The sequence below is a fragment of the Scyliorhinus canicula genome, chromosome 3 (assembly GCF_902713615.1).
Source record: "Scyliorhinus canicula chromosome 3, sScyCan1.1, whole genome shotgun sequence".
NCBI lineage: Eukaryota > Metazoa > Chordata > Chondrichthyes > Carcharhiniformes > Scyliorhinidae > Scyliorhinus > Scyliorhinus canicula.
In genome coordinates, this window is record NC_052148.1 from 239,384,959 (window position 1) to 239,408,817 (window position 23,859).

The 23,859-nt window shown below is 47.1% G+C and overlaps 1 protein-coding gene across 5 annotated transcripts in view; it reads left to right on the forward strand.

Annotated features, from left to right (window-relative positions):
- inpp4b (inositol polyphosphate-4-phosphatase type II B) overlaps positions 1–23,859 on the forward strand; it is a 1,043,608-nt gene that overhangs the window by 526,559 nt on the left and 493,190 nt on the right. The window contains exon 1 of one of the 5 annotated variants that reach the window (XM_038792444.1): positions 21,995–22,109. The exons of the other annotated variants lie outside the window; for them this stretch is intronic. The gene's annotated coding sequence lies outside the window, so the exon portion shown is untranslated. Of the gene's footprint in view, positions 1–21,994; positions 22,110–23,859 lie in introns of those variants that run through there. 5 annotated transcript variants of the gene reach the window in all.

Below are 23,859 nucleotides of genomic sequence, written 5' to 3' on the forward strand. Positions count from 1 at the left end.
TTAATTTCCTCCCAAATTTAATAAACTGGTTTGCAGTGCCCAAATTCCCATTTTCCCTTATGAATGAGATAAAATTTATAGTCAACAGCTTCCTACCATGGTTCTTATATATGATGTAATATATTTATATTCTGATTAAGAGCTTGCTTAATGGCTGGACATAGAGCCACTGCAGTGTATTTTCAGCCGGGGCATCAGTTTCCTAAATATAGAAATTGCATATGGAAATTGGGGGGCTGGGGGTTTGATGGGGTTAGATAAATCTTCGCTGGATCTTTTCCCCAGTTAGTGCAGCATGTGTCCTTCTGATTGGCCACTTCAACTATCCTGGAGAACTCTCTCATAAAATATGCAAGAACTTCACTTGCGTGTATTTTAAAATGTATTAAAGTGCCCTCGCCTGATTTCCCGGTCCATGACCGCATTCCACTATGCCTTCCGTTCACCCATTAGAAGTGCAGTAAAGCGGATGTTGCTTGTTATAATTGCTCTAAGTGCTGTATTGTATTTTAATTTGTTCTATTTCCAGTGTCTGTTCTACTGATTTTTTTCCACAATATTTAAAACATTTGTTTTGCACTTTTGTTATAAGAATAGATACTGGATATTTAGTTGTAGAAGAAAATAGATAAATTTTGTCTTCAGAATAACTGGAAGGCGAATCGACTTGAGGTTCAGCAGACAGCAGGATAAAAATAAAGGAAGGATTAAAAAGGACTTTTCTATTGAAAAGCAACAGGACCATGCCCAATTTTGCCACATTGCAATAGTGACAAAAGTACAGAGAGTCACTAATGGCAGCCATGTAGCTGTGTGGGCATCAGGCTCCTGCTTCCTGTCTTTTAGGCAGTGTGACATCCAGTGCTATCTTTTCAAACTCACTTGCAGCATCCTCTGAGATTTGTGCACCTGTAATGGAGCTTTCAAATGTTGATGAGAGGGTATTATGATGCTGAATGATGCTGTTTTAATCAGTATCATTGTCAGTGCTGGGCTTTCAAACCTACAGTGACAACTGTAATGGGCAGTACGGTAGCATTGGGGCCTCACGGTAGCATGGTGGTTAGCATCAATGCTTCACAGCTCCAGTGGTCCCAGGTTCGATTCCCGGCTGGGTCACTGTCTGTGTGGAGTCTGCACGTCCTCCCTGTTTGTGCGTGGGTTTCCTCCGGGTGCTCCGGTTTCCTCCCACAGTCCAAAGATGTGCGGGTTAGGTTGATTGGCCATGATAAATTGCCCGTAGTGTAAGGTTAATGGGGGGATTGTTGGGTTATGGGTATACGGGTTACGTGGGTTTAAGTAGGGTGATCATTGCTCGGCACAACATCGAGGGCCGAAGGGCCTGTTCTGTGCTGTACTGTTCTATGTTCTATGTTCTATGTAGCACAGTGGTTAGCATAGTTGCTTCACAGCTCCAGGGTCCCAGGTTCGATTCCCGGCTTGGGTCACTGTCTGTGCGGAGTGTCTGCACATTCTCCCCGTGCCTGCGTGTGTTTCCTCTGGGTACTCCGGCTTCCTCCCACAATCCAAAGATGTGCAGGTTAGGTGGATTGGCCATGCTAAATTGCCCTTAGTGTTCAAAATAAAAGGTGAGGTTGGGTTACTGGAGGTGGGGGCTTGGGTAGGGTGCTCTTTCCAAGGGCCTGTGCAGACTCGATGGGCCGAATGGCCTCCTTCTGCACTGTACATTCTATGAAAAAAAATAAAGAAAATACTCTAAGAACAACTGGTATTTGTGTATCGCTTCGGACAAAGTAAAATGTTCCATGAGGCTGTATAGGTGCCTTATCAAACAAAATTTGACACCAAGCTGCATGAGATTTTGGATGGGATTTAACAAGCAAGCCACTGTGAGTTTTTCAGCGGCAGAGGTGGCCCGCCGGCAGGATTTTCTGGTCCCACAGTTGTCAATGGGATTTCCTGTTCACTGCAGCCCTCACCGCCGTTGGAGGGGCTGGAATATCCCGCCGGGGTGAACAGCCTGTAAATGCCGCCGATTGGGTGCGGCTGCGTCGCGCCGGGTACGAATCCAAGTGAGCCGGTTAGATTGCGGGAAGGTCCAAAATCAGGAACTGCGCTGGGTGCCAATTGGTTTCCGATCTAACCGGCCCGCTCCCGTTTGCAAGATCCAGATTCTGCCGTGACATGGTGAGAAACCAATAATCACTAATTAAGGCCAATCTCCATCCTATTGATGGAAAGGACCCATGATCTAACTGGTTCCCCAGCGAGTAGTCACGCCTTTAGCGCGCCTATTTTAAAAAAGATTGGAAGCCAGACAGGAGTGCATTGAAATAATCAAGTCTAGAGCTAACAAAGGTATGTGTGTTCAACAGCAGGTGAGCTGACACAGGTAGGAGTTGGGCGATGAGGTGAAAACAGCTGGTCTTAATGATGGCAAGGGTGTGTCACCAGAAGCTCATTGAGGCCAAATCCAACACCAAAATTGCAAGCCACCTGGTTCAGCCTCAGAAAATTGCCAAGGACAGGCAACAGTGTTTCTGACATCTGCAAAAAGTATTGGATCCAATAGCGTTTCATGTGGATCAATAATTCTTGAGCTGAATGGCTAAACTAGTTGCCCACTATATATGTGTTGAAATCTGCATCCCTTGAATTGAAGGCTCATACTGGGGGATTCGCCCATTAGGGTGAGAGAGAATAATTCTTTTAATGGGCACTATGGCAGGGGTATAGATGTGGCTGAGCAGATTGATAGCTGCAGAAATGTCATGATGAACAGACAGTTTGATACTTTGAAAGTGGTGTTGTAAGTGAATTGGCAGAGAGATGTTGTAAGTGAATTGGCAGAGAGATTTTCCAGGAGACAGGTTAACACAAAAATGCTGCAGATGCTGAAAATCTGAAATAAAAGCAGCAAATGCTGGAAATATTCTGCAGGTCAGGTAGCATCTGTACAGAGAGAAAAAGGGCTCATGTTTCAGGTTGATGACATTTAATCAGAACTGGGAAAGGTTAGAATGTTAGCCATGCTAACGTACTGATATTCAAGAAGTATTTTTTCCGCCATATCCACTCTCCCACGTTTTCCTTAAACCCCATTACATTTCTAACTTTTCCCAGTTCTGATGAAAGGGCACTGAATTGAAATATTCGTAACTCTGTACATCTCGCCAAAGATACTGCCTGACCTGCTGAGTTCTACCATCGTTTTCTGTTTTTATTTCCGATTTCCAGCATCCACTGTCTTTGGTTTTGTTTCAACAAACCTTGTATTGCAAGGTATTGTGTGATGATGATATGGTTTTATAGATGCCTGTGTATCAGTGAAGAGAAATGGAGAGGCAAAATTTAAAAAAATAGAGAGTTTGGGAGACCCTTGGCTTTATCTCCCCCTGCCTCCCAGTGATAAAATAAATCAATAAAAATAAATAACCATTATTGTCACAAGTCGGCTTACATTAATACTGCAATGAAGTTACTGTGAAAAGCTCCCAGGGGGCTGGATGCTCCGATTTCTGAGGCTATATCGCAGGATGTGTCTGGTTTTACGACGTAAATATTGGTGCTGCCCCCGCACCGATCCTCCGACTGGTGATGGGCTAGCAGCTTAGCCACTTAAAAAGCACGGGCTTCCCAATATAAACGGCTGGAGAATTGCCGGGACCTTGCATGCGCACAGCGACGACCTGCAGCGGTCGCGCCATACAACATGGCACCGGACGCACGTGGACCCGACCTGCCAGATAGAGCCCCCCTGGACATCCCCCCCCGCCAACAGCACGCCGCCTGCCAGACTGTGGCGGCGCTGGACACAGTCCGGCAACTGCCACGCCGTGTTCACAAAAACTGAGAGCGCACAGTCAAGAACTTGGCCCATCGGGGGCGGAGCATCGGGGGAGGGCCATCAGGTAACGCCCTGAGGCCATCCCAATGGTGTGCAGTGTAACCCTCGATGATGCCGTTTTGGAGGGGGCGGAGCATTTGAAAACAGGCGCCGCCCCCGTTTCGGTCGGAAACAGAGATTCTCCGCCCGATCGCCGATTACGATATTGCATTGGGCAACGGAGAATCCTGCACAGGGTGTCCAAAATGGGCTGCTTCATAAAAATTAACAGTGGCCAGCATTTTCTGGTCCTACCCACTGGTGAGATCTTCTGGTCCTGCCAAAGTCGACCCCCCCCTCCCCCGTAGTGGTTTTCCTGGCAACAAGGCCAGCAAACTTGGGGGGGGGGGGGGGTGGCACCATCAGGAGTGGGGTATTGTACAGCACATTAAATAATTTTTTGCACAGCTATTATATATTTGTCACTTTCTTCCACAATGCGACTGACCTCTGGACCCTTTGCCCATCTCTCCAGGCACCCCCCTCCCCGTAACACTAACCCACCCTCCAGCCATGGTCATGTCTCCACAGCTGTGTCCCATCCCCTGGGTTTGGATGTTGCACATGTGGTGTTGCCTCCCGTAGTGTTCAACCAGGTGTGATCGGCATGCTAGGCAATGACTCCCACATACTACATGGCCCGCCCACCCACGGGAACTCACTTGGCATCTGTGAAGTGCTCACTTAACCATGATTGCCAATTCTCTATTAGCAATAGCGTTCAGCCGTGCAGCCAGAGGCCTCAGCATTCGATGGGGGGTATGGATGATTGGTGGAGGCAGAGGGGCAGGGACAGGGGTTGCCCCTGGAATAGATACACACAATCCAGGGGTTGGCATGGTAGTGCTGTAAATGATTGTCCCCCCAGTTGCCCCCCAATGCCATCCCCCACCCCAGCCGAAGGTCCCTCACCCCCCACCAAGCACTGAGGTGCCAAGCTCAGCATCCCTGGGCTCTTTGCGAGAATAGATGGCTACTCACCTCCATGGCTCCCCACAGAAGCCCCTCCGCCAGGTTCACATTTTTCAAAAGGAGTACTAATCGGCGCCAGCGTGAGCACTTGCCAGGGAGGCCATTGGATAAGGGGTGGCTCTTGTTAATTGTATGTAAATGGGGCTTAAGTGGTAATAATTGTTTTCTCACCATGCTACGGCGAGATCCCGGTTTCGCCGATGGGAGCGGGCCAATTGCATCGCAAACTGTTTGGCGCCTGGCGGGGGTCTCGTTTTTGGCCTGTCTCGCTATTCACCAGCCTCGTTTCGCTTGGGCAAGCGCGCAACAAGGCCGGAAAATCGCGCCCTATATGTTTCAATCAGATTCTCTCTCATTCTTCTAAATTCTAGTGAATACAGGTTTTGTTCTCCAAATCACAAATCTCTCCTCTTATGACAATCCTTCTATCCCAGGAATCAGTTTGGTGAGCCTTTGCTGCACTCCATTGATGGTAAGTAAATGGCAAGAAAGGTTGGAGGGTGGAGTTAAGGACTCAATCAGATAGCTATGATTTTAATGTATGATGGAATAGGCTCATTGGGCTGTGTGCTCCTTCATCTGATCTTAATTGGATAATGAGCAATTTAAGTAAGGTTGGCAGGTGCCATTGGTAACCAGAAAGCAAGTTGACAGACAACACTTTGTGGCATGCATATTTGAGCTGGCTACCTTGTATGTGGTTGTGAACTGCAAGAGTGATAACTTTTATAAGGGGTGGAATTTCATGATCTTTTTTCTTTAAAGTGCTGTCTCGGGCAGGAAGAACGGAGGGCAGCCTTGCCTGCTCTTCCTTTCAAATTTTCAAGCACTTTGGAAAATCAAAATTGAATGGTTTGGTGGGGCTGGGGGGAAGTTGGGCATGGGATGACCTGTAACGACCCGCCAGCAAACTCCGCCCCTGACAGATCGGGCACCCTAATCTGAAAGCAAGAACACTAAAAAGAAACACAAATACCCCATGGGAGCCCCTGCCTTCCGGGGCAACTCGCCACCCTGAAATGCGCTTGTGGAAATGTGCCTTTGGAAGTCCGCCCTGGCAGTTGCAGGGGTCAGTGCCAAGGTCCTGCCCGGGTATGACCCTCTCCCTCCCTTGGGGGCTGTACTTAGCTGTGCGCCCCCAATAGGGACCATTCACCAGGTCCCCGTTGGTCTAGACCTTTGTGTACCTCGCCACCGGCAGGGTGAATCCCAACATACAGTGTGGAACCCATTAATGATACTAAATGTACAGTAATGGGGTTACTGACCTTCCATGGCTGGAACCCCATTATGTCATTGGCGGGGGTGGGGACAATGGCAACTGGAAACCCCATTGGCGTAAAAGTCGTTTGGGGACTCCCATTGGATTCTCCACCCCCATCTGCTGAAAACAGGGGCGGAAAATCCTCCCCAAGGTGCATCATTCCCATGCCATATTTGTTTTGTGGAAAATCTGAAACCTTCCTTGCACCCTCCCACAGCAACAACTCCACTTCAACAAACAAATGGTGAAGGCTGTTCAGTGAATTGTCAGCAAATTCTGTTTCCTTCTTTTGTTATTGCTTTACCATCTGCTCCTTTTTGCCCCACATGATTGTGGAAGAGCCAGCCTGTAACTAGCAGCCCCAGACACTATGTGGAAAGGCTGCCATCGGTATGCGTCCCTGTATTACAATCCTGGTAGAGACCTCTAACTTTTGAAAAGAAATTCGAATAATCAGTTATTAACTGACAAGAACATGCCCAGCAGGGAGTTAATGTCTCCAGGGAAGGAAAAAGTGAAACTTACGATGCATTGTAAAATAATAGGAGCATTTGTGAGAACACTTTAAAGTGAGAAATCAAATGAAAACTTAACCTTCACACCTGCTGGAGAATAAAATCAAAGGGAACACTGGGCTGCTAATGTAGTTGAGATATTCCTTCACATGCGGAGAGAGGAATCTATTCTTCCGATTTTCCATGTGAGATTGCTTTATGCCAAAAGCAAATTTCAGTTGCTATGACATCGTGCATCTTGCTGCATGGAATTGGATTGTGCCAATTAATCAAGAATAGCAAATAAATCTGGTTGAGATCCCATGTAATTTAAAAAAAAAACTTTTTGGCCACTCCCCCAGCTGCAAATTCTGAGAGAAGTCAACTTATAAGATAAAGCTCTCTTTGTAGAGCTGGCATTTAAATTGTCTATTTTGTGTTAACATGGTTGGATTAGTTCTGCACACTGTTGTGCTAAATTGTATACTATGTCAATTAACATTCAAATTCCCTGGCAATGCGAATCTGCTGTAAGTAAACTCTTAATTGTCACGAATATCTACTTTCAAGTTCTGGCCTGAGCTGAGTATAATCTCCCAGAATTGACACCACATGTGTGGGTAGTATGGGGAGGCATCAAATTACACACTTGTTGAGCATTTTCCTCTCTGAAAACTAATTGAAAATTGATGGTTGGAGATACTGAACTAAAGAATACTACATTATAGAAGGCCATTTGTACCATTAGGCCTGCGGCAGGTTTTTTTGCCTGGAACAATGCAAAACAAATTTCACTGCCTTGCTCTCTTCCTTTGCTTCCAATGATCATCTGCTTTTGCTTAAAAGATGAAATTGTCTATATCTCCGTAATCCTTGTGTCAATGCATTCTCTGCTCCAATAACTCTTAAATTAATACATTTCTTCTAACCTGGTTCCTCAATAATTAAGTGACTTCATTAAATTGACAGCTCCCTGTCACTGGGTGGAACCTTAGGCCCTCCCCATGTGTCTGATGGGGGGGGGGATTTTAATCAGGTGGGGAATTGATGGGTTGGGACCCTGTCACCTTCCTGCCTCCACCCTGATTAAGTCCATGATCGAAAGATTGGTCTTCCAGCCTCACCACCAATTGTGGCATTTGGGGGGCAATTAATGCCCATTTAGTGGCCTACTCCTGCTGTTGCTGGTATTAACCCAGTGGCGGGGGAGCGGTTTACCATGCAGGGAACATGATGAGCAAACATTGGCATAATTGCTTGTGGGTCCCTTGGAGGTGGTCTCTCATTCAAAGGGAGCTGATGCTTAATTGAGAGAACCAACATTGGAAAGAGGAGGGGAACGGAGAACTGACCCCCCCCCCCCCCCCCCCACACACCCCGGCTGCTGACCCCAGCCTTCCCCCTTCGCCCGATACCCCTATTTCCTCCTTCCCACCATGACTCGCCTTTCCTTGAATACAGGGATGAATTTTCAGGTGCTGGCTCGGTCGACTTTTTGAAAAGGCTGCACAGTAGCAATATTATGCTGTGGGTGGCCTGAACAAGCGGAGAGTGAAGTTCCAGCAATGCCACAAAGACATGAAACAGAGAAGGGTAGGAAAGTAAGTTGTGAAGAAGACGACCAAGGGAGCCTGGAAAGGGACATAGGTTAAGTAAGTGGGAAAAATTTGAGAGATGGAGTATAATGTGGGAAAATGCAAACTTCACTGCTTTGGTGGAAAGATTAGAAAAGAAACATACTATTTAAGTGGAGAGAGATTGCAGAACTAAATGCGATTGGAATAGACAGGTATTTGGCGACCAGCACAGACGTTTTGGGCTGAAGGGCCTTTTTCAGTGCCGTAAAACTCTATGACTTTATAACTCTGTGGTATGAGAATCTGGGTGTCCTGATACATGAATGACGAAAAGTTACTATGCAGGTTTGGAAGTGATTAGGAAGGCAAATGGAATGTTGTTTATTACAATGGGAATGGAATATAAAAGTAGGGATGCTTTGCTTGTACCAGGTGCTGGTGAGGTGACATTTGGAGTACTGTGTACAGTTTGGGTTCCCTTATTAAAGAAAGTAGATACGTGTGTTTGAAGCAGTTCATTGAAGCTTCACTTGACTAGTTGCAGTCATGCCTCGCTCGGAGGAATCTGGGTGACCTGTTGAAGTCAATCATCTCTGTTCCAGGACATCACTGCAGGAGGTTCCTTGGGGTAATATTTTAGGGCCAACTATCTTCAGCTGCTTCAACAATTACCTTCCTTCTAAGGTCAGATGTGGGGATATTAGTTGATGACTGTGCAGTGTTCAGCACCATTCACAGCTCCTCAGGCACTTAAGCAGCCTCTGGCCATATGTAGTAAGACCTGGATAACATTCAGGCTTGGGCTGATAAGTAGCAAGAATCATTTGTGCCATACAAGTGCCAGATAATGATCACCTCCAACACTTAAGGGTTATGGTGTTCGGGCCGGAAAGTGGAGCTGAGTCCACAAAAGATCAGCCATGATCTAATTGAATGGCGGAGCAGGCTCGAGGGGCCAGATGGCCTACTCCTGCTCCTAGTTCTTATGTTCTTAACACGGTGGCATGATGGCACAGAGGTTAGCACTACTGCCATACAGCAACAGGGACCTGGGATCGATTCCGGCTTTGGGTCTGTGTGGAGTTTGTACATTCTCCCCGTGTATGCGTTGGTTTTCTCTGGGTACTCTGATTTCCTCCCGCAATCCAAAGATGTGCAGGTTAGGTTGATCGGCCATGATCAATACAGGGGGATACAGGGAGGGGGTAGTGGGCCTAAGTAGAGTGCTGTTTCGGAGAGTCGATGCAGACCCAAGTGCCGAATGGCCTCCTTCTGCACTGTAGGGTTTCTAAGGAAGAGAGATTCCAACCATCACCCCTTGACATTCAATGGTATTACCGTCGCTGAATCCCTCACCATCAACATTCTAGCAGTTACCATTTGTTACATTACGTTATCATAATACGTCATTACTCTTTGCTTTACTCCCAGAATGGTCTGATGGTTGTAGTTCAATGAAACTATCAGTCTTCAACTTAAAGCAAATAACATTTAACGAATAACGACTAATGAGTTTGTTCACTCTCCACAACTATAACTGATGATGAAGTAAATCAGAAGAAGTATTAATTATGTTTAACTACACATGCCAGCTAAGCTATATCTCTCTAAACCTTTGCTGTCTAGTCACTCCTATTTCGAAGAGGAGGGAAGATCCTCTGTTTATATACATGAATCTTATGCTGCCATCTCATGGTTGTCTAACACTATGATGCAGTTGTTAACCCTTTACCTACCAGTAGATATACAGATCACTCCACCATTGACCAGAAACTGAACTGAACTAGCCATATAACTACTGTGGCTACAAGAGCAGATTAGAGGTTTGGAAATCCTGATTTGGCTCGCCTGACCAAGGCACAAGTCAGAAGTGTAATGGAAAGTTCTCCACTTGTCTGTATGAGTGCAGCTGGAACAACACTCAAGAATCACAACACCATCCAGGATAGAGCAACTGCTTTATTGACACCCCAACCACTGCCTTCATCATTCACTCTCTCCATCACTGACGCACAGTGGCAGGAGTGTGTACAATCTACAATATGCACTGCGACAACTTAGCAATACTCTTTCGGCAGCACCTTCCAAACACATGATTTCTACCACCAAGAAGGACAAGGGCTGCAGACCCTTGGGAACACCACCTGGAAGTTCCTCTCCAAGCAGCACACCATCTTGACTGTGAAATATGTTGCCGTTCCTTCACCATCGCTGGGTCAAAATCCTGGAACTCTTGTCCAAACAGCACTGTGGGTGTCCTTGTATCATATGGACTGTAGCAGTTCAAGAAGGTGGCTCATCACCACCATCTCAAGGGCTTATCACCACCATCTCAAGGGCTTGTAGGGATGGGCAATAGATGCTGACCCAACGATGCTAATATTCCATGAAAGAAGAATAAAAATGCAAGAATCCTAATGTCTCCAATACCCTCTCATAATTATGCTTTCTTGTATTCTGTCAGTCAAGTTACACTCTCAGCCTTTAATATTCTTTTTATCATGGAGCACACAGTACTCTAACTGAGCCTAACCAACACTTTGTACAAATTTACAATCATTACCTCATTGTCGTTACTTCACGTGAAATTAATTATACCCAAATTACAGTGAATGCACTCTCAGTTTCAAGGAATTATGAATATGAATGCCTTCATTTCCACATTCATCTGTCTCCTTCGGTGCTATTCCATTGACCATACACGCATACTTCCTCCCAAAATGCATTAGCTGTCATCTCCAGATTTAATTCCATTTGCCCCATCTCTCCATTCTGTTAACGTCTCTGTCCTCTTAAAGCCTTCACAGCCTTGCTTGGCATCGCCAAAGTTCAAAACTGTTTTTGCTGTGCCCAAGGCCAAAGATATGTGGACACATTTATTTTATCAGTCCAACTTTTTGAAGGGGTGACAAAATTAATTGATGAGGGAAAGGCTGTGGATGTCGTCTACATGGCGTTTGACAAGGTCCCTCATGGCAGACTGATACAAAAGATAAAGTCGCATGGGGTTTGGGGTAACCTAGCTAGATGGGTAAGGAACTGGCTTGGCAACAGGACACGAGAGTAACAGTGGAAGGGAGTTTTTCAGGATGGAGATCTGAAAGTAGTGGTGCTCCACAGGGATCAGTGCTGGGACCACTGTTGTTTGTAATATATATAATTGATCTGGAGGAAAATGTAGATGGCCTGATTAGCAAGGTTGCAGATGACACTAAGATAGGTGGAGTTACAGATAATGAAGGGAACTGTCAGAGAATACAGATAAATTGGAGAATAGTGCAGAGAAATAGCAGACTGAGTTTAATCCGGTCAAATGCGAGGTGATGCATTTTGGAAGATCAAATTCAGTGGTGAATTATACAGGAAATGGCAGAACCCTTAGGAGCATTTATATACAGAAGGATCTGGGTGTTCAAGTTCATAATTCCATGAAAGTGGCAATGCAGGTGGATATGGTGGTCAAGAAGGCATATTGCATGCTTGCCTTCATCAGCCAGGGCATTGAGTACAAGTGTTGGCAGGTCATGTTACAGTTGTATTAGGGCACATTTGGAATATTGCGTGCAGTTCTGATTGCCACACTATCGCAAGGACGTGAATGCTTTGGAGAGAGTGCACACAAGGTTTACCAGGATGTTGCCTGGTCTGTAGGATGTTAGCTATGAGGAGAGGTTGAACAAACTTGGATTGTTTTTGTTGGAATGACGGAGGCTGGGGGGAGGCCTGATTGAGGTCTACAAAACTGCGAGCGGTATCGACAGGATGAATAGTCAGAAGCTTTTTCCCAGAATGGAAGACTCAATTACAAGGGGGCACATGTTCAAGGTGAGAGGGGGTTAAGGGGAACTGTGAGGGGAAAGTCTTTCACACAAAGGGTGGTGGGTGCCTGTAACATGTTGCCAATGGAGGTGGTGGAGGCAGGCACAATAGCAATGTTTAAGATGTATCTTGATAGACACATGAACGGTAAAGGAATAGAGGGATAGAGATCGTTTGCGTAATAAGTATTAGGTCTAAATAAGGAATCTGGATCGGTGAAGGCTTGGTGGGCCGAAGGGCCTGTTCCTGTGCTGTAATGTTCTTTGTTCTTTTTTCTTTGTTCAATTATCCACATTATTCTAGTGAACATCTCGAAAACAGCTTGCCTTTAACAAATCGGTGCTGGCCTACCTTGATTATCACGTGCATTTCTAAATGCTTTCTAATAATATTTTCTGTGTACTTGCTCATCTTAAAACTTGCATTTGACAAAGCTAACTAAGCCAAATCCTTACCCTCCATCTGCCACCCAAACCTATCTACGACCTTCATCCCAACCACTATTTATACTTCCAAGTAATTAGCACCCACAAGCAAGCAAATTAATAAAAGAAAGTGTTCTAGTATGCCTTTTGAGGGATGTCAGCATCACTACAAGGGAAATCTGTCATGAGATCCACTCTTGGTTTTATTTTTGCTTCTGAGCAAAGAACACACACAGCTCTGTTGCTAATGTTTTTATGCTTTATATCTACATGTAGCTGTTGTTATGCGCCTTGGTCTAAATAAATGAACCCACAACACATTTACCCAATCCGTTATGAATGACTTATGCCTTTAAATCACTATAACAACACAACATGGCGTTCAGCGGTGGGTGGTCAAACAGCCTGGCAGTAAGGTACAAGAACAACATGATGTGTAGCCTTAGCTCATGCTACATGGCATAAGGTGACCCTTGACATTTTGGTCAGACTGCTATGAAGTCACAGCATCGGAGAGTATTGCAAATGCAGCGTGCTGACTGTGCGGAGAAGTTTGGAAGACCGAGTGGAATAATGCTCTCGTAGATTCCTCATGGTGAGACTGTAGCGTGCAGCTTGCCAGTTCCGTGAATGATACAGTACATCCAGAGGACCAGCACCCGTTTAGCTCAGTTGGGAAAGGCAAGTCTTGAGGTTGTGGGCCAGATTGATTACGAGCGAGGGAGAGTCAAACAAAAAAAACATAATGAAAATCGAGCCTAAGGAGGTTGCGATTATAACAAATGGAGCTTCAGAAAAGTGTGTGATAGTAACTACAGCAATTCCAGGAACTATGGAAAGCAGAAAGTCAAATTAATATTGTCAGAATGTCCACAAAATGCCCCTATTGATTTGGGATGCAGCTGACCTGCTATTCAAATTCAAAGGGCACGATTCTCCGACCCCCACGCTGGGTGGGAGAATCGCGGGAATGCCGGACAATTCCCACCACGCCGCCCTGGCACCCACACGCGATTCTCCCATCCCCCCCAAAACAGCGTGACCTTCACGACAGGCCCCTCGGAGAATCGCCGCTCGCCGTTTCTAACAGGCGATTCTCCGGCCCGGATGGGCCGAGCGGCCTGCCCAATCCGACGGATTCACGCCGGCGCCAACCACACCTAGTCGCTGCCGGCGTAAACGGTGCGCGAATGCTGCGTGTGCGGCCTGTGGGGGGGGGAGGGAGGATCGAGCACCAGGGGGGTGCTCAGTAGGGGTCTGGCCCACGATCGGTGCCCACCGATCGGCGGGCCGGCGTCTCTAAAGGACGCACTCTTTTTTTCCTCCGCCACCCCGCAAGTTCAATCCTCCATGGATTGCGGGGAGGACAGCAACCGCGCATGCGCGGGTTGGCGCCGGCCAACCTGCGCATGCGCGGGTGACGTCATTTAAGCGCCACCGGCCGCGTCATTTATGCGCCGCCGCTAACGCGGCGCCAAGGCCCGGCGCGCAAAATTAACATGGCGCAGCTTCTAGCCCCCTGAGGGTAGGAGAATAGGGGGCGAGGATCAGCCTCCAAAGCCAGAGTGAAACACTACGGTTTTCACTCCGGCGTCGGCACTTTGTCTCCCGTTGGGAGAATTTCGCCCAAAATGTTTCAGCAGCTATGGCTTCTCGATTCAGATGTGTCTTATCCAGACAGGCAAGCCATGCCTAGCAATTGGCAATGAAGGTTTGCACAGACTGAACACACAGAAGAAGAGCTAGAAGACCCCAAAGATATGGGCCTCTACAATCCGAAGAATCAGTGGGAAGTACATCCCTGCTGACTCTGACAGTCCCTCTGCCATTTTACACTCTAATAAGCATTGATTGGCAGAAGGTTTGAATTCTGCCTCTTACTCGGAAGGAAGTCCTGCCTTGGAGAGCTGGCTGGCAGTTCTCCTCCAGGAGCAATGCTACAGTGGCCAGAAAAGGCACTGCACAGAGCAGCCTGAGACTAAGTCTCGGGAATCGAGAAAATCATAAGTGCCAGGAGTTCCAGAGCGGGTAGGATAGGGAGCTCTGGAGGCAAGGCGGGGAGGGCGGGGGGCACAAATCAGGGTCTTGAGAAGTGGGGGTGGGGGGTAGGGAGGTCACTGGGCCTTTAGGGAGCTTCTGATGTGGAGGTGCCATCCCAACCTTACCACCCAAGATCGAACGTTCTCTATTTCTGGGTTTCCCCTGCTGACCTTTTACCCACCTGCCAGTCTAAAAATTGAGACTAGGTGGGAAGTGGCCCTCAAGTGCCCCAGGTTGAGCCAGGGCAGGCTTCCCATTCCAAGACCTTGGCCACCCCTATGTAAACATGCTGAGAAGTCGGGTTGGGCAGGAACTCCATCCATGCACTATCACGTGCCCCCTCACCGACCTCAGAACCTGCCCTGGGTGGGACAGGGAGTGGGGGCAGAGTGTAAAATTATGGCCATGGACTATATTGGAAGGCTGGTTCAGATGCTGGTTAAACTTCTGTGATCATCAAACAGAGATCATGTCATCCTGACAAAAGCCGACAGAATCCAAAGAGCTCTTACTCAACAGATGCAGAGAAGAGGGTATGTAGTACAGTTTCGGATGCAGAGCTGGCAGACAGAATTGGTGATCACATCCAGTCCCATGGAATATCTACTGGAGAAGGCCAAAATGTGTAGCAAGTGTTGATGTGTTGACTGGAATAGTCAAACCCAGCAAGTAAAATAGAAGGCGTGACCTTCTGCATACACCAAGGAAATACCTAGCTTTCCATCAAATCGACAAGGCATGCGGCAGAAAGGGCCATTGGCAGTGACAATGCACTTGAGCTAGGGCTGATGCAGTTACAAAGAGTTGTGCACTATTCCAAACAGACCATACACAATGGACGCCTTCAAACAATAAGGGCGCAGCAAGTTAGAATAATGGTTAGCATTGTGGCTTCACAGCGCCAGGGTCCCAGATCCGATTCCCTGCTGGGTCACTGTTTTGTGCGGAGTCTGCACATTTTTCCTGTGTCTGCGTGGGTTTCCTCCAGGTGCTCTTGTTTCCTCCCACAGTCCAAAGATGTGCAGGTTAGGTGGATTGGCCATGCTAAATTGCCCTTAGTGTCCAAAAAGATTAGGAGGGGTTATTGGGTTACGGGGATAGGGTGGAAGTGAGGGCTTAAGTGGGTCGGTGCTGACTCGATGGGCTGAAAGGCCTCCTTCTGCACTGTATGTTCTATGAATAAGTATAATCATCTGGTATCCCATCAAAAGCATAAACATGAGGTAATTGACAAACCAAAACATGATAATGATGTGCACAACGAGTTGAAGAGCAGTGAATCCATGTTTCACACTGTCAATCTCCTGGAATGTGGACTTGCCGGCGTTGGACTGGGGTGAGCACAGTAAGAAGTCTTACAATACCAGGTTAAAGTCCAACAGGTTTGTTTCGAATCACAAGCTTTCTGAGCACAGCTTCTTCCTATGGTGAATGATTCACCTGAGGAAGGAGCTGCGCTCCGAAAGCTAGTGATTCGAAACAAACCTGTTGGACTTTAACCTGCCGTTATAAGACTTCTTACTAATTGCATGGAAAACACAGATGCTGTCACACTGTCCAAGGCGTTTGCCAAGATTGAAATTATCTGCCCTCAGAAAGGTTGACACAGGGCCAACATCCTACCTCTATGCCTTTAAGTGCAACTATTCCATCAGCAGCAAAACTCAAGTTTGGCAGGCTAGTGCGTACTAATTTACCTAATTTTACCCATTCTACTCTTCCCCATTCTACTCTTACCCATTCTACTCTGCCAGAAGCTGGAGAACACCTTTTAAAACTTCAAGAAAAGGTGACCTGCATGCACGATAAAAATACAGGGACTGAATTGCCACATTTACTGTTGGGACAACACGTTCCAGGATCACACAGAAGTCACATGGTAACCAGTAGAGGTGACGAGTATATTTCTTATGCAGTAATTATACACAAAGGTGCAATAGTGAGACGTATTCAGCTTGTCAGTTCAAGAAGGGATTGGGATGTTATTTTTAAATGCCGCCATGATTTCTCGAACCCCCTGAGACCCATCACCCCCAGGCCCGATCCCTAGCATGAGCAACCTGGCACCTGGGCACCCTGACACTGCCAGCCGGGTACCTCCAACTTGGCACCTTGGCAGTGCCCTGGCCAGCTGGCAGTGCCACCCGGACACCTCGGCAGTGTCAGGAGCAAGGTGCAAGGCTGGCAGTGCCAGGGTGCCTAGGTGGCAGTCGGTATGTCAGGGTACCAGCCCGCCATGAGCGCGTCCACCCGGTGCTTCCAATGGCCTGGGGGACTTTCCTCCCCCAGGTGTCGTTATTTTTATGTCCACGTTTGTGTGGACCAGTGCTAAATGGCGCCGTGGCAAGGTCTCCTATGTGCAGGCATTAGATCCCAGGCCTTGGGAGCATCATGCGCCAACAGATTTAGGTGAGTATAACTGCTCACTTAACTCTGTAAATCTAGATCCTGCCCAGCGAGGTCGAGATCCAGATCGCGACACCTCTCAAGGTCTCGTTAGATTTTGCGAGGCAGTCCAAGTGTTGCGAATCTCACGAGAGACCTCTACAAGGTACAAGTCAGGAGTGTGATGGAATACTCTTCCCTTGCCTGGATGAGTGTGGCTCCAACACCATCCAGGGCACCATCCAGAGACCTCTCTTGAGATTTAATGGTCATCGCGTCACCAAGTCGGGCGTGACGAGACTATTCGAACGCACCCAAAGTTATTTAAAGTAAGTATACACAATGTTGTCCCAAAGTAATTGACTTTGTATCATTATATTGACCACTTAAGCTGCTAATTAACAATATATGTTGTTTCCGTATGAAGGGAGGATATGTTTTGATTTAGTTTTGACATGTGCAGCACAGGCACTGTTAAAAAAGATTTGATGGAGGCTGGCATAAGCATTTTGTTTTTCTATATGGTAATATGATGTCTCGCCGCATGGGAGGGTGGTAGCAGACTTGTATTGTCGCTGGACTAGAGGAATACTCTGGGTACCCAGGTTCAAATCCCACCACAGCAGATGGTGAAATTTGAATTCAATAAAAATATGGAATTGAAAGTCTAATGATGGCCATGAAACCATTGTTGATTGTTGTAAAAATCCATCTGGTTCACTAATGTCTTTTAGGGAACAACTCTGCTATCCTTGCCCGGTCTGGCCTATATATGACTCCAGACCCACCGCCTCCTCAACGGCAATTAGGGATGGGCAATAAATGATGACATAGCCTGTGATGCCCACGACCCATGAACAAGGGCGGAATTCTCTGCTCCCGCGATGAATCGGGAAGGCCGTCGTGAACTCGGCCGAGTTTCACGACGGCCTCGGAGGCCGCTCCTCGCACCTTATTCACCCCCACCCGGGGGGCTAGGAGCGGCGCACCGAGAATGACGTGACGGCAGCGCCTAAGTGACGTCAGCCACGCATGCGCAGGTTGGCCGGCTCCAACCCACGCATGCGCGGCTGACGTCACGACGGCTGACGGCTCCAACCCGCGCATGCGCAGTTGCTGTCTTCCCCTCCGCTGCCCCGCAAGTCGTGGCGGCTTGATCTTGCGGGGCGGCGGAGGGGAAAGAGTGCGTCGCTTGGAGACGCTGGCCCGACGATCGGTGGGCACCGATCGCGGGCCAGTCCCCTCCCGAGCACGGCCGTGGTGCTCACTCCCCTCTCCGCACCCCACAAGCCACAAACGAGCATTTGGCGCCCATGTTCACGACGGCAGCGACCAGGTGTGGTTGCCGCCATTGTGAACCGGTCGGGAACGGCAGGCCGCTCGGCCCATCCGGGCCGGAGATTCGCCGGTCGCCGTGAAAAACGTAGCCGCCCCCCCCCCCCCCCCCCCCCCCCCCCTCCACCGCTACCTTCCCCCGATTCCCGTCCATTTTCCCTGGTTCTTGGGCACCCGACTATTCTTCCTCTTGTTCGTTGGCCACAAACAGGTCCCGGAACAATTGCATGAATGGCTCCCACGTTCTGTGGAAGCCGTCGTCTGACCCTTGGATGGCGAATTTGATTTTCTCCATTTTCTCCATTTGGACCTCTGAGAGGTCGGACAGCCAATCTGCAGCTCTGGGTGGTGCTGCTGACCTCCAGCTGAACAGGATTCTACGGCGGGCGATCAGGGAGTGTCTGTATCTTAACTTTTTTTTATAAATGTTTTTTATTGGATTTTTTGAACATAGTATATTTACAGGTGTGCAAAAAGAAGAGAAAAAAAATGAGGAGTTAATACAAACAAGATAAAAACTACAATGCTATATAGTTAGCAAAATCACGTAAATAAAAAGTAAAAGAAAAACAAGGTCGGGGGTAAAAACTGGGGAAGTGTAGATACATCGAGGTACTGGAGAGACACCTTGGCCTGCTCCCCCTCCCCTCCCCACCCTGGGTCTTTCCCTCTTTCCTTCCCTTTTCTCATGTTTTGACGACTTTCCCCTGGCGCTTGGCTAATTGATTATTTGTCAGCCTGTTCATTGGCCACAAACAAGTCCCGGAACAATTGGGTAAATGGCTCCCATGTTCTGAGGAAGTCATCATCCGACCCTTGGATGGCAAATTTGATTTTCTCCATTTGGAGAGATTCTGAGAGGTCGGACAGCCTGCCTAGCAGGATTCTACAGCGGGCAATCAGGGAGGCAAAGGCAAGGACGTTCACCCTCCTCCCGATGAAGAGATCTGGCTGGTCTGATAACCCGAATGCCGCCACTTTCGGGCATGGCTCCACCCTCACCCCTACCACTTTGGAACTTGCCCTGAAGAAGGCTGTCCAGTAACCAGGCAAGTCTGAGGCAAGACCAGAATATGTGGGCGTGGTTGGCCGGCCTCCTTGGCTTCGTTTACATCTGCCCTCTACCTCTGGGAAGAGCCTACTAATTCGGGTTCTTGTTAAGTGGGCTCTATGTACCACCTTTAGTTTCATTAGGTTGAACCTTGCGCACGTGGAGGTTGAGTTGACCCTATGCAGTGCTTCACTCCAGAGTCCCCACCCTATTTCAGTCCCCAGGTCCTCTTCCAATTTCTTCCTTGTTGCGTGCAGTACGGCGTCAGCCTCACTACCAGTCGTTTGTACATGTCGCTACAGTTTCCTTTACTTAGAATGTCTGGGTCAAGTAACTCCTCTAATAGTTTCATAGAATCATACAATTTACAGTGCAGAAGGAGGCATTTCAGCTCATCGAGTCTGTATTGGCCCTTGAAAAAAGCACCCTACTTAAGCCCAACACACCTCCACCCTATCCCCTTTATCCCCGTAAGCCAACCTAACTGGTTGGGTGTCTGTCATGATGGTCATGGGTACGTCCTTGTCTCCTTCCGTAGACAGTTTTTAAGCTGCAGGTACCTTAGTTTGTTGTCCATAGCTGGTTGAAATCTCTCCGTCAGTTTGTCCAGTGTTGTTACCCTGCCATCGGTGTATAGGTCCCTGACTGTCAGTGTCCCCCCCCCCGTCCTGACTCCACTTTTTAAAGGTGGCGGCGGTGGCTGGTACGGACCTATGGTTGTTGCAGTTGGGGGCTTTGTCAGACATTTCAGTCAGGCCGAATTGCTGCCGTAATTGGTTCCAGGTCTAGAGGGTAGTTACCACCATTGGGCTGCTGAAATGTTTTTTGGGTGGGGATGGGAGTGCCGCCGTGGCGAGGGCCCGGAGGGAGGTCCCCATGCAGGAGGCCTCCTTCGCGCGCACCCACTCAGCGTCTGGCTCCTTAATCCATCCCCTTACTCGTTCTGCTGTCGGGAGGGCTGGTCCTCCCCTGGACTTTGTTGTCTGTATCTTAACTGGTCCCGCAAGAATGAAATCAAGTGAATGTATTGTTTTCACCATTATCTGGCCAGGTTTCAGGTATTGGGTAGAAGGTCACAATAGTAAGGTTTTTGTGCATGGAGTGGCCTGGGTAGGGGGGGGGGGGGGGGGGGCAAGGTGGAGGGAATGTAGGAGGTGCATAGCTATGTCATTTACAGCTTGTAAATCAGAAGAGAGTGGAAGGTAGGATGTGATAAAGATCAGCTATGAGAATACCATCAATGTGATGGTTTCAGTTCCATCGCCAAGAATATTCTTTGTAAGCAGCGCAGGAACCTGAAACCTCTCACATAGGCCAGGCACAAATCAGCCCCTTTAAGTTACTGCAAATGTGCAGTCGCACAAAGAAATTTCAAGTCCAATACACTGAAACAAATCAGTACAAAAAAAAAGAGGGAATGTTAATCTCAGAAAGGGTCAGCAGCATGTCTTCCATTGGGGTCAGGATATGCAGGTGTGCCTGTCTCCTTCCGGTTAGCTCCTGCTGCCTCCAGCTTTGTGACATACTGTCATGCAAAAGAGAGCAAAATGTGTCAATGAGTATTGTGGAGTCTGTTCCGATCATGTGGTTGTCATGGTTGAATAGCTGGCAGTGTGTGCCAGCAGGCTTGCAGCAATGTTCATTGTGCGAGGATGAAGAGTGAAGTGTCAGATGAGAGTGCTGATAGAGTTTGTAGATAGGTGAATCAGAGGGATGTGGTGAATTGAGTCTTGAGTAGTGCCTGTAGCTAGTGGTGTAGCTTGTAGGAAATGTCATTTGGACATGCATTTCACCCCTTGGACCTTCACCACTTGTGCGAGGTCACTCCACTTCTTGCAGCATTGCATCCCGGTCTTTGTGCTTAACTCCTACCTTTGCCCTCCCCATCAATCTGTTCCCACTTTGAGTCTATATCTAGAGGACCACCCTGGACCAAAACCTCCAATGCAGAATTTCTGAAACTTTGGGGCATGCTCTTTCCCAAATTACACTATCTTTTTGTTTTTCCCAGGTCAGATTCAGCTCCTACAGGACTCTCAGCACCTTCCACAACAACGGTGCAGGCTAGCTTTAAATAATGGAGACTATTGATTCCCTGCTTAGCGAGATGGCCAATCATCAGACTAGTTAGTGCTGGTCTGATGCTGAAATCATTTAAAGCAGACAGCTAGCACAAACTTGATGTGTTGCCTCCATTGGTGTCAATAGAGGAAGGTTAATCTGCCAATATAACTCCTGCATTAGATTTCAGGGGGTATTGAATTCAGCCACTCACACGGTCCAGAAACACTCATCGAAGTCTGGAAATGGCAATGAAGGAGGTACCTCCTCTTGGTTGATAAACATGCCAAAATCATAACTTATTGCTATTAGAGGAAATGTCATTTTAATTCGCATTCACTTGGACACAAAATGCTCTATTTGTGTTGACACTTAAGAGTGTGAATTCAACCCCCAAATGCAGTCTCCATTTATCAGTTTAAACATTGTTTTTATAGGTGCCAAATCTATGTCAGGTTTAAACTGACAAACCGAGGTAGAATTCATCTGACTACTAATTTGGATGCACACCAATAAAAACAATAAGCATCCAACCCATACCAGCTGCTACATCTGTTTAATAATACCAGCCATCTATTCCGGCTGCTGTGTAATAAATCACAACTGCTCTCCCCTCCAACATGAAAAAAATCAGAATTTATGTACACACAAAGGCAGCTTTTGTGTGCATACGCGAGTGAATATTAAAATTAAATTATAGTAATGGAGCTGTCCCACAGCCATTGCACTTGATCTGCCCACATGACTTATGGTGTTGGGTTTTAGTATTAATGTGGTATTAAGCAGGCCAACAGAGCTCTGTGGGAGAGAAATCGAAAGCAAGAGTCGCCATAGTGCAGGTCTGTAAAAGTTTTTTTTATAAATGCATTAGCTCTTAATGATGGGGAAAAGCTGTCGTGGGCGATCTGTCACAAATTGGCAGACTGCTAGGCTACAAATTGGCTGAAAATAGCACGGTTTACTGTATCTCCGTCTCTTTATGCAAAGGCAGGCTCCTTGTAAGCTTTCCAAATTTCTCACTGGCAGTAAGGCCCACTTACGTTTTTTTTTTGCAGCAAAGCTACACTGTGACGGGGTAATGTGTTGCCAATAGCCTTCTGTTCATGCTGCTATAAATGTGGTTCATTCTACATCAGTGCTGCTCTAGGTAGAATTAGCATTTTGTAAGAGTGAATGACAGTCTGAAATGAAAGATATTTACCGCTTGATGCTGCTGAAAAGTAAATACTGATATTTGCTATGATGTGCTGTGTTTAGCTGCAAGGCGGCTATCATTTATAGATGATCCAAAAGTAAACACTGATATTATTATCTGTTATCATGTGCAGAGTATTGCTTCACTTAATGCTGGAGCACAGATTGTGGGCATGTATGTCCAAATGTGATACAAAATTAGAATCCATTTCTCCCAGTCTCTTAGACTGTGTTAAGGACAAACTGGGCTGTTACTTTTATTAAATCCATTGAACCATCCTTGTACTGAGTAAAAATACAGATGCCGGCATGACGCTGAGCTCTTACAGATCAGAACTGACCCAGATTACTCATGGGTCTCTGTTGAAAGAAGATGTGTGCAAAAATATGAGCTGAGCACAGGATCAGGTTTGACTGTGATTCCCATTATATAGTCCGCCAGCTCACATTATATCAGCACATAGAGAATAACTTAGATGAGGTAGCCACGGTCTGGTAGTGCAAATGGACCTGTATCCCAGCCAACAATGTTTGGAGTAGAGTAAGGGGAGAACTTTGGGGAACTTGGGGTGGAACAAATATGTTTGTTTTTATTGATTATGAAATCATGTAAATATGAACGGAAGATGAATGGATGAAAAGGTGGCTGCAGTAAAAATTCCAGTTAACACTTCACTTAGGTTTTCCCTGGCAGATCAGCTGGTCAAGGTAGTGAACAAGTTCCATCCCCAGTCTATGCTGAGCCTCAGCCACTGAGCACCTCTGATGGTTTCAGTGCCCTTGGCTGAGGCAAGAGAAACTTGGCCTGTATTCGCTAAACTGATGGCTTTCCAGAGATCATTGCATGAAAATTGGTGCAGCTGTCAGAGGGCAAGGTTTGGAATAAAAACAAGATGTTCTGTAAAAACTCAACAGGTCTGGCAGCATCTGTGGAGAGAGAAACAGAGTTAGTGTTTTGAGTCCAATATGACACTTCTTTGGAACTGAAGAGAGGTAAAAATAGGATGAGTTTGTTTTCTGCTGTTATAGAAGTAGGGAAGGGTCAGGTGGAACAAAACGGAAGGTCAGGAATGGGTTAGAGAGAAATTAAATACCGAGGATGTCATGCAACAAAAGGCAAGGGGAGTGGTAATGGTTGTAGTAAAGAAAAAGCACAGATGCAGAGTAGGTGTTAAAATAAGATAGACTGGCACTCAGCAAAAAATCAAAATGGAGGACAGAGTTCATGGCGTAAAGTTTTGGAACTCAATGCTGAGCCTAAAAAGCTGTCAAATGCCGAATCGAAAGATGAGGTGCTGTTTTTTCAGCTTGTGTTGGCAAGGAGATGTGTTATTGTGGAGGAATCATCCCTTTAGAATGCTAACAGGGGTAGGATGTGAAGATGTGTTTGGTGGT